Below are 10,548 nucleotides of genomic sequence, written 5' to 3' on the forward strand. Positions count from 1 at the left end.
GGCCTATTATCTACCAAAAAGTTAGGGTACCACTACAAGAGTCACACATTATATGTCTGAAATCTTTCATGTTAATTAACAGTTCACTGACCTCATGCTCCCTCCGAACACCACAAAGCGACTTGGACAGTCCTTTATGCCAGTAGCCATCAGGCTCCCAGCCTCTCCCATATGTTCTGTTTTGTCCCTTGGGATTACTGACTTGACTCTGACACGCTTGCACATGGACTACTGGGATGTACACCAATGAACCATGATGATGCCTTTTGAGGATAACTGAGACTCTCTTATATTCATTCATACATTCATTATTGATATAATTGTATAGTATCCAATTTCTCACTCTTGAAGGGAAGCTGACACTGTACGTCTATCAGTCTCATTTTCACTGTTGATGTTGACCTGTGTCAACAAACAGTACACTGTAGTACTGAGTGACATGCTTATTGTATATATAATGAAGACATATGCCATAATTGTGTGAATGTGAACCTTACTGCACCTATAATATGTGTGTCCTTATATGTTCTCCCTGTGGACACAAATAAATGGTTAATGTGTGTGTGTATATGCCTCTTTTCTTTTCTCTCTCTCTTATTATTTTTTTACTTGGCTACTAGGTTGAACTCAGGGCCCATGGGTCTGAGACTGCCTCAGGGCCCCCCCAACACATTTATACATGTCATTGCCACAGCCATGACCATTGAATGTATACTTCACACTGATGCCCCACTATTTCCATTTATATGAAACTATTTGAAAGGTTGAGTAGATTGCCCATGCACATTTTATAGGATTTACAAAACACACTTAATATGGAATGGGAATACAATCCATAGCTATGACCTCAATGGATGTCATAATACATATTCATTTAAATGTAATTAACTTATGGTAGACAATTTACACAGCTTTCATATTCCTTTAATGAATATTTCAGGTTCAGGTTGCATGAGCCAAAGGCATAACATTGTGATAGACAACAAGAAGTTGTTAAAACAGCCAAATAGAATAACACAAAACACACACTGACATAAAGGACCCAGTTCAAATATGATTAATTTGTGGGGGTCGCGGCCTGAAAAGTTAAATAATAATGAATGCAATTAATGACCTTCAAGTTTGCTGGTTTGAATGTGAACCCTAAACCCCAACCAATCATATCATCATATGGGAGTGGCGTAGCGTGAATTAACACGGGGATGACCCTGGTAGCATATCAGTGGTCCAGGTGTGTTACCTGTTAGCACAAGTCAACTTTTTAACCACAACTAATGAGACAAGACATCAGTATAATGAGTTTTGGAACCGATGGCATGAGAGAAAAGACATACCTTTTTTTTTTTTTTGTCAAGTTGAATGTGAAAAGTATTTGTCTTGTCAGCAAAAACTGCAAAGAAAAAGTGATGGTGAAGAAAGTTTTCTTGGAAAGATACTATCTGACAAAACCACAAAGCATTTCACAAGACTTCTGCAGAGAAAAGGAAAGAACTGTAATCTCACACGTATAACGCACAGGAAACTGGATCAAGTGCTGTCAGAAATATTTTAAGTATTTATTTGTCTCATCAGCAACAACTGCACAACGATGGTGAAGAAAGGGAACTACAGTTTCTGACAACCCACAAATGATTTCACTTTCACAACACCTTTCTAGCTGACAGTGAACTTGAAAACTTTTGGTTCAGCTTCTATAATTCAGGATCAGGCTCTGGAACAGTGAGTCTCAGTTGGCCCAACTTTCTAGAGGGCCCCCATGACCTTTGGGCCCTTGGACCTGGGCCCGACAGGCTTGTTAAGGTTAATCATAACACCAGAGGCAGCTCCACTGATCATGTTCAACCCAGATTTGGCACAAACAAGGGAATGAACTCTTTCTCATGCTATACAACAAAAATGTGGAATGCCCTACCCAAAGGAGTAAAGGAGTGTCAAACCCTACTCACTTTCAAAACTGCCCTAAAGAATCACCTTCAGGAGGCTGCAATTCCAAATTGGCCCCTGTCAAAGTCTTAACCTACCCCCCCCCCTCCCCTCCTCCTAAAACTGTCTATTGTACATATTTCTTGTTTTTCATACCAGTAACCTGTAAACTGATTGTATGACGTTCTGCATAGTAGTGTATATTTGTATGTCTTCTTAAATGTCATCATGATGTGAGTGCACGGGGATCTAATTTTAAATAAGCCAAGTGCTTTTATGAGCGATCCAGTTTAGAGGACCTTGTATTGTGAATTGTACTTCCATGTACTTTTACCATGTCTTTCTAAATAAAGTATTCAATCAATCAATCAAGGGGATCCAAATCTGGTTGAATTGTATAAGGAAAAGGGTGTTCCTCCACACGCATTATGTCTCAGTGCGCGAGTCACAGTATGGCAGGTGAAGAGATGCGGCAGGTGATTCCATGTGTTTCTCAGTAGGCATGTGTGGAACGCCTGGTGAGGCGAGGAGGTTATAAGCATGTGGTATCAATACCATCCCTTGGACCAACCAGTCCACAGACCAACCAATAGGGGTTACAGACTGCACAAGTGTGAGGGGGGGGGGGGGGTCAGGAATTGAATCAAAAAAAGTTACAATAGAAAACAGGAATGCACAAGAAAGGTATCTAAAAATAGTAAAGTCTTCAGCTTTGATTTAAAAGACTGAGAGAGTTGTATCAGAACTGCAGTTTTCAGGGATTTTGTTCATTCAGTGGACAGAAAGCACTCGGTGTGGGTGGGGCGGGGGGGGGGGTGATACAGTATGATCCACTTTCTTGGTCTTTGTGAGGAGTCGAGCAGCAGCGCTCTGTCTGATTGAAGCTTCAGGGAGAAGATCAATGCATGGATCCAAGTTTTTCCAAATCCAGCTGAGATATAAGTTATTAAATATATTTAACTTTAATCCTTGATTTATTCTTAACCACTTTAAGTTTAAGACTCCTGTCTACTAAATATATATTTAGTAGACAGGAGTCCCCCGGGGCTCTATAATAGGCCACTCCTTTTCCCCCATCCAAACCATCCAAACCATCGAAAATAGCCCATCGACAAGCTTACAATGTGTCACAACGAAACGCGTTGTGAGCTTTTAGATCTGCTATTCTCGCCAGAATAGGGATGCTAGGGTTCATCTGGTTAAGGCAGTAGGCTACTGACTTTGCAATTATCTTTTGGTTATGAATTATCATAATGCCGGGAATCTTATTCAAACTAGTGTCCTCGCAACTCACAGGGATCATGCTGTGGTCATTGCACTAACTGGTTAAGCTACCAGGCACGCCCGACTTTGTAATTGTCTTGTCCGAGTCAATAACTCCAAGAGTTTTGGCTTGGGTTGTGCTTTTCAACATTACAGATTGAAGGTAAACAAACACTGACTGTAAATCCTTTTTCCTTGGCTCCAAAAACAATTAATTTAATTTAAGAAAATTCTGGCACACGCACATCCAATCGTTGATTTGTTCAATGTACTTAGTCAGTGCTTGTATTGTACCATAATCTCCTGGTGATTTGGTTATGTAAATGTGTGTGTCGTCTACATAATTATGCTAATATGTTTAATTGTTTTCCATAATCTGAGCCAGTGAGAACATGTTGTAGATGTTGAAGAAGAAGCTCAACAATGGAGCCACAGGGAACTCTGTATGTCATTTTTGTCTGCTCATGTGTAATTACCTATAGACACAAAATAATCCCTCCTGTAAGTAGGATTCAAATTAGTTTAGTACTGAGCCAGAAAGTCCCACCAAGTTTTCCTGACAGTTTATTCATCTATTGTGATGCAGCTGTGTTGAATGCAGCAATACAGCAATACTAAGACTGAAATTCTGCCACTGTTTAAGTGGATGTCACTGAAGACCATAACAAGAACAGTCTCAGTGCAGTGGTGTGTGAGAAATCCTGACTGGAAAACATAAATCTTCAGTGCCAATAAGTTGTTCAGTTGTTGAAAAAACTGCTTTTTCAATGATTTTACGTACACACAAGTCACTTGTAGAAGTGCTAGCACTGCTTAAAAATGTGTCTGTATTGAAATTGATTAATCATCATATCAAAATAATATAAGCAAATGAAATGGTGGTGAAATTCACGATGCTTTGAAATAAGAATCCTAATGGAATTGAATCACCATGAGGACATTTACACCCCTATAATGTTAGCTGTCTACTGTATTACTGTAGTTCGTGCTCTTATGTTTTTGATTGTTACCATAGCATCATTGCATTACGTCGAAGAGACCATCTTCTGAAGGTGTTTGTAAAGGGAGTAGGTGGTAATTATATGTTTGGCAGTCAGTCTACTACTCAGACACAAATCCGACTTCATAGATGATTTGAAGCAGCTGACTCCAGCACATAGGCAGTTCAGCAGGGTCCATTGCAGGCGTGGTATTGTAGATCTTCACCTTTGACACCATCTCCCGGGTGCAGCGATGGATTTGTGTGGGCCCGGCCATCTCCCACTCCTGCTTCCAAGATGCCACCAGCCATGCGCGAAGGTCCTCAGCGATAGAACAGTACATCCTCTTGTGCCACCTTGTTGTAGGATGGCAATGTCATTGTGGGATGTGCCAGTCATGTTTCTGGGCTTTCCTTGCCAGGGTGAGGCCGGCCAGGGTGATTCCCGCTATAGGACCGGGCAGGTGGAACACAGGGGTGGGTTCAGGCAGCTATGACCGGAGGGCGTTGTTGATGGCAACATCGACCTGTTTGAGCTTCTGCTTCAGGCTGGGGTGCAGTAGGCTATTCGGCTGCAGAGAAGACCAGGGCTTGCGTGGATATTCGTAGTGTCTCTTGGCGGAGGCTCCTCAGGGCGTGTCAGTGAGACATCAGATAAGCGAGACCCTTGATGTCACCTTGGCTTTAACTAGGTGTTGCTTGAAGGACAGTGTCTGATCCAGGTACTTTAGGGCTTGCTTGTTGGAACCCTAGGTGCTTGTTGTCAACGAAAAGTAAGCCTTGCCGAGCCATGTGGCTCATAGGGCAGGAGTCTATCTCCTGGTTCTGTAGCATGAGGCAACTTGATGTACAAGTACTGGACATGACGCTAGTATGTCGCAGGGACATACTAGCGTCCAGGGTTGGGTGGGGTCGCGAGTCAATGGCGCATTATTTTGGGGTCGCAGGCTGAAAAGTTTGGGAACCCATGGTCTAACCATTACCAATGCTAAGCTGCAGACACCGGCACCTCCGGAGGTAGGGTACCAGAGTGCCCATGCATGTTTTGGTTGAGACCATCCTCCATCTCGTCCCATCGCCTGAATCTACGCTGGAGTCAAATTAATGTGATTAATGTTTGTAGTATGATTGCATTATAATGTATTTGACTTTCAGGGTTTTATATCCCACAAATAGCTTTTGCAACAATCAAATGACTGATCACCGAAATAATGGATACCATGAGGCTTCTATATACAGTACACACACACACACACACACACACACACACACACACACACACACACACACACACACACACACGGACGGACGGACGGACGGACGGACGGACGGACAAAAATGAAATTTGTTATAAATAAAATAGAAAACAATATACATCTCAAATTTTTTTCTACGCCATAAAAGGCAAAGCATCAATTAGTGAATGAGGACGATCTGGGTTAAGTTGGAGCTATAAGAAATGTGGCAGGATTCAGATATTTAAAAGTTAGAGGGAGGTTGCCTTATGAAATGCAGCTGAGCTGAAGATGAAATTGTTTGCCAAGAAGAGAAGTCAATAAGCCAAGGTGCACGTTTAAACTACTGCCATGTTTTATATAAATAATAATAATGCAATAAATATTAAAAACAGTTGAAAAATGTTAGTCTACCCAGGACCCTAACATTCCCCGGATATGTGTCAAAAGGAATATGGTACTAGCTTTGTTGTAGAATATTTTGTCACATTGTGTAGAACACAATACATTATTTATGAAATTCTGAAGAGTTTTCCTGGTGACACATTAGCGAAGAAGAGTCTCAAAGCCCAGCTAGCAGCCCCTGTAGTCTGTGCTGACATTGCCTGACGGGTGCTGCTAAGAGGAAAAGCCATGGGATCACCAAAATGATTAGGGTTCATCCTGGAATCTTCCTGTTAGATTAGATTATGAGATAATGTAGGACAGAGGGTGTTCTGGATCAATAAGTGGGGCAGCCAATCACTTCAGGGTGTCGGGTCACAACACTATTTTCGATGCTCATGAAGCAAAGGCAATGCAGTCCAGGGATCCATTTAGACCGCTTTGCTATATCTGTGATGCGAAGAGCAGCTGTGTGAGATCAGGGACAGCTACAGTATGAGGTTATCATCAATAATGCATATACTTTTCTCCCTCAACACCTAATCTCTGTTGAAAGTAGCAGGTCTACAAGTTCACAATGCCTCGCAATGCGATGATCGAAATGTTTGCTCAGTATGACATGCCCAGAATAGGGATGCTATATCGTTCAAGTTGGTTCAAGAGATTTGAGGATAATCCTGGTCTCTATACGGCCTCCCCCTGGTCAGCCTGATGGAGGGGAAAGGAACTGGTTGGAATAACTTGTTCCTTCCACGCGCTACGTCCAACCGGGGAAACCCCCCCCCCCTGTATGGTGATAAGAAGTGGCCTGCTCACTCCTCATGCACTGAAGGGGGCATGAGCTCTCCCTAGGCTGGCAGAGGGAGAGTAGCGCCCAGGATTACATAGGCAATTGGCACTGGGTGAAACAATGGGTTACAAAATGGTGGAATAACACTTTTCGGGAAAAAAAGAAAAGCTTCGAACAACGACTGATGAGATCTGACTGACCATGAATCGAGCACAGTTCTGTAATGACATAAGCGTGATGTCACACCTTCTGGACCAGACGTGAAGTTCATATTTGGGCATTTGGGAGCCGACATCACCGTAATGCAGATGTCCATATTTGTTGATGGAGGAAAACAGGGGAAACGTGCGCCTATGTCTTGTCATTTTGTACATTATCTTCTGTGAAAATGTGATATTTTGGCCTGTGGGTGACACCAGAGGATAGGGTCATAAGGTCACCCAATAGTTATAGGGAGCAGGAATATGCTCAACAGGTTTCATGGCAATCTGCCCTTTACATTTTGAGATAATGTGTGTGCAAATATAAATCTTGGCATAAGAGTACCTAGAGAATAGGCCATGGGGTCACCATAATCAACCATTTCCATGGCAGTCCAAGTAAGTACTTTCCAAGATATTGATCGTGCAAAATGCGTGTCTGGAACTCTTGGCTTAATGTAGCACTAGAGCAGTGGTTCTCAACCTTTTCTGGATCGGGGCCCACTTCAAATCTCGAAAAGGTTCGCAGCCCACCCATCTAACCACTTGTTGTGGTCAATGGAACTAATTATATATACTTTTCTCCATCAACACCTAATCTCTGTTGAAAGTAGCAGTTCTACAGGCTCACAATGCCTCGCAGTGCGAAGATCGAATGTTTGGTCCCAGTCCGGCCCTGCCTGATTCGGATGCTATCAATGCATTGAATGGGACATTATCACCTCTTATTAGACCTTTGAATGGGCGAAATAGGCGACATACTAACCTACCTTATCAGACCATTCATTGGGTGTTATCAAGACATACTAACCTACCAACGGAGATGACTTAAATAGTTCAGTTTCGGTTTTGGTTTTGGTTTCGGACCATGACGGAGGCGCGCAGTCACCCCGTGAAGGACCACCGAGGGAGCTAAAGCGACCGAGTTGCCGTCCTGAACGGTGTGACGTTCGCCTGTGCCTACTCAGCGCCGTTCGAGTTATGTACCGATAGGCACAGAATCGTAAATATTGTTGTGGGGACTGCTCCGCCTCCAAGTAGGTCAGTAGCTCCTGATTACGCCCCATGAATGGTCTGACAAATCGCGGGTAGGTCTAAATCGCGCCTACTCGTCGCCTACTCGCCCATTCAAAGGTCTGATAAAACGTGATAATCTCCCATTCAATGCATTGATAGCATTCGAAGCCGGTGCCAGAATAGGGATGCTATCGTTCAAGTTGGTCAAGAGATCTGAGGACGGCGTGTAGGTTCGGTTTGGTTCTGAGAAGCTTCGGACAACAACTGATGAGATCTGACTGACCACACAGTTCTGTAATGACATAAACGTGATGTCACACCTTCTGGGCTAGACGTGAAGTTCATATTTGGGCATTTGGGAGCCAACATTACCGCAATGCGGATGTCCATATTTGTTGAAAGAATAGAAAGAATTTTCAAACACATCCATCACAGTAGCTTCCATGTTTATGTTCTTATCACAATGCCACCCTCAAGGCAACAAATACAGCAGAGTTATTGCATTTAATAGGACATTTTGCAAAATGCAAATACCGACTTGGAACAATTTGGTTTATTTTAGGTTCTTTGGTCCTAGAAGCTTACTGTAAGTATGTTCAAAAGCGTTTGGGGAGCACTAAAGTAAATGTTATACAAACTCAAATCCATAGTCAGAGGATTTACAAACGTCAGCCACATAGTTTGGTTGTATGAAAGGAACAGAACAGTGCAAAACCTGACTCAGGGTTTGATATGGCCCCTGTATTGCAAGCAGCAATACAGGGGCCAAGCAATGCAAAATGCAATATGAAAAAGGGAATATGCAATATACACAATAAGCCATATAGAAACATAATAGACTGAACTTGAGAGAAAGAAGACCATGCAATTAACAAATGAGAATGAGAATGATTTAAATTTCTATATAGCACCTTTCATACATATTCTCAATGCAACTAAAAGTGCTTTACACAAAAATACATTAAAAAATTACATAAAAAAGGAAAGCATCAAGAAACAAATCAAATGAGCAGAAAACCAGAAAAAAAAGAGAACAGAAAAGACCTACAGAATATCTGTCAGATTAATCATTGTGATAAGCAAGGCAAAATAGTTTTAAGATTACGCTTGAAAGAATCTACTGATTCAGCCTCTTCTCAGATTGACTGGCAGGGAGTTCCAGAGTTTGGGGGCATAAAAACTAAAAGCTGCCTCTCGATGTCTCTTACCACTGGCAGTTGGAACTTCTAAACATTCAGTGCCAGAGGATCTCAGCGACCTACTAGGTTCATACCCTTTGATCATATCTGACATGTATTTTGGTGCATAGCCATTAAAAGGTAGGGTAAGTGATTTGCAATTATTCAAATAATTGCAAAATGGGTCTATGTTCTGATAGTACTCGTTACTATAGAGTGTCCTGTCCATATAAGGAGTCTCCCATGTCTCTCCAGCTCTTTATTAAACAGAAAATGCATGTTCAGTGCTCTCTCCTGATTGGCTCAAATGTTGACACCGATACTGTACCTGAAAATGTACTATATTCTGTTTACTAAAGAGCTGGAGAGACCCCTGTGACCGAACAAACGCTCTGTAGCAATGATTACAATCAGAATATAGTACTTTAACCTTTTTAACAAAACCAAAAAAATTACAAAAAAATATCACTTACCCTAGCCTACCTTTAAGTGATTTATAGACAAATGAAATAATCGTAAAATCAATTCTAGAAGTGACAGGTTGCCAATGCAGAGATCTTAAGAAAGGTGTGCTCTGTGTTTAGTCCTGGTGCTGCAGCATTCTGTATTACTTGTAATTCTGCAATTGCTTTCTTTGGCAGACCAGCTAAAAGAGCGTTACAGTAGTCTAACCTACTAGTAATAAAGGCATACATCAGATTTTCAGTATCAGCCTGAGAGAGAAGCTGCTGCACCTTAACAATGTTTCTGAGGTGATAAAAAGAGATATTGGTTATATCTTTTATATGAGTCTCAAACCTTTTATCTAGCTGAGTCAAGTATGACCCCTAGATCTCTGGCCTGACTGTGTCAGTGTTAAGAGCGAGGGTTTTTAGGTGTGCAGACAGTTTTTCTCTCTGCTCTTTCTCACCAATGACCAATACCTCCGTTTTCTCCTGGTTAAGCTGGAGACATTTCTGTGACATCCACGTATTTATATCAGTGAACTCCATATATGGGCATAAAAGGGACATGGACATGACAGATGCAGAGATCTCCATGTATGGGCATATCAGTCGGATTGGCGGTGCGACTGAACACCTAGTATACACTTGCTCCCTGTGTGTCAAATAATTGATTTCAAAATACTACTGTTGGTCTATAAAGCTTTAAATGGTTTAGGGCCGAAATACATTTCTGATCTTGTAAGAAATCATGAATCATCCAGACCTCTCAGGTCATCTAAAGGTCTGCTTTATGTTCCTAGAAGCACAAATAAGCTTTCTGTTTGCCGCTGCCTTTGATTGAGTTCTTTATTTATTTTTAATCCTCCTTTCTTTTCTCCTCTCCTCTGCACTGTATCTATTAACTTTTACTTCCTTTGCTTTATGCATCCTAATGTCATTTTATAATTGTATTGTTGTGTTTCCTTTGCTTGATGTTTTGTGTAAAGCACATTTACTTGCCTTGAATTGCCTTGTTGTCGAAATGTGCTTTACAAATAAAATTGCCTTGCCTTGCCCTGCCTATAGCGAAAAGAGCCGAACTATTTTTGCACTATTTTTTTTTATTCTGGAAAGTTATTTGAAAATATTGAGAA

The sequence above is a fragment of the Gymnoscopelus braueri genome (assembly GCF_963280865.1).
Source record: "Gymnoscopelus braueri genome assembly, chromosome: 5".
NCBI classification, from domain to species: Eukaryota; Metazoa; Chordata; class Actinopteri; order Myctophiformes; family Myctophidae; genus Gymnoscopelus; species Gymnoscopelus braueri.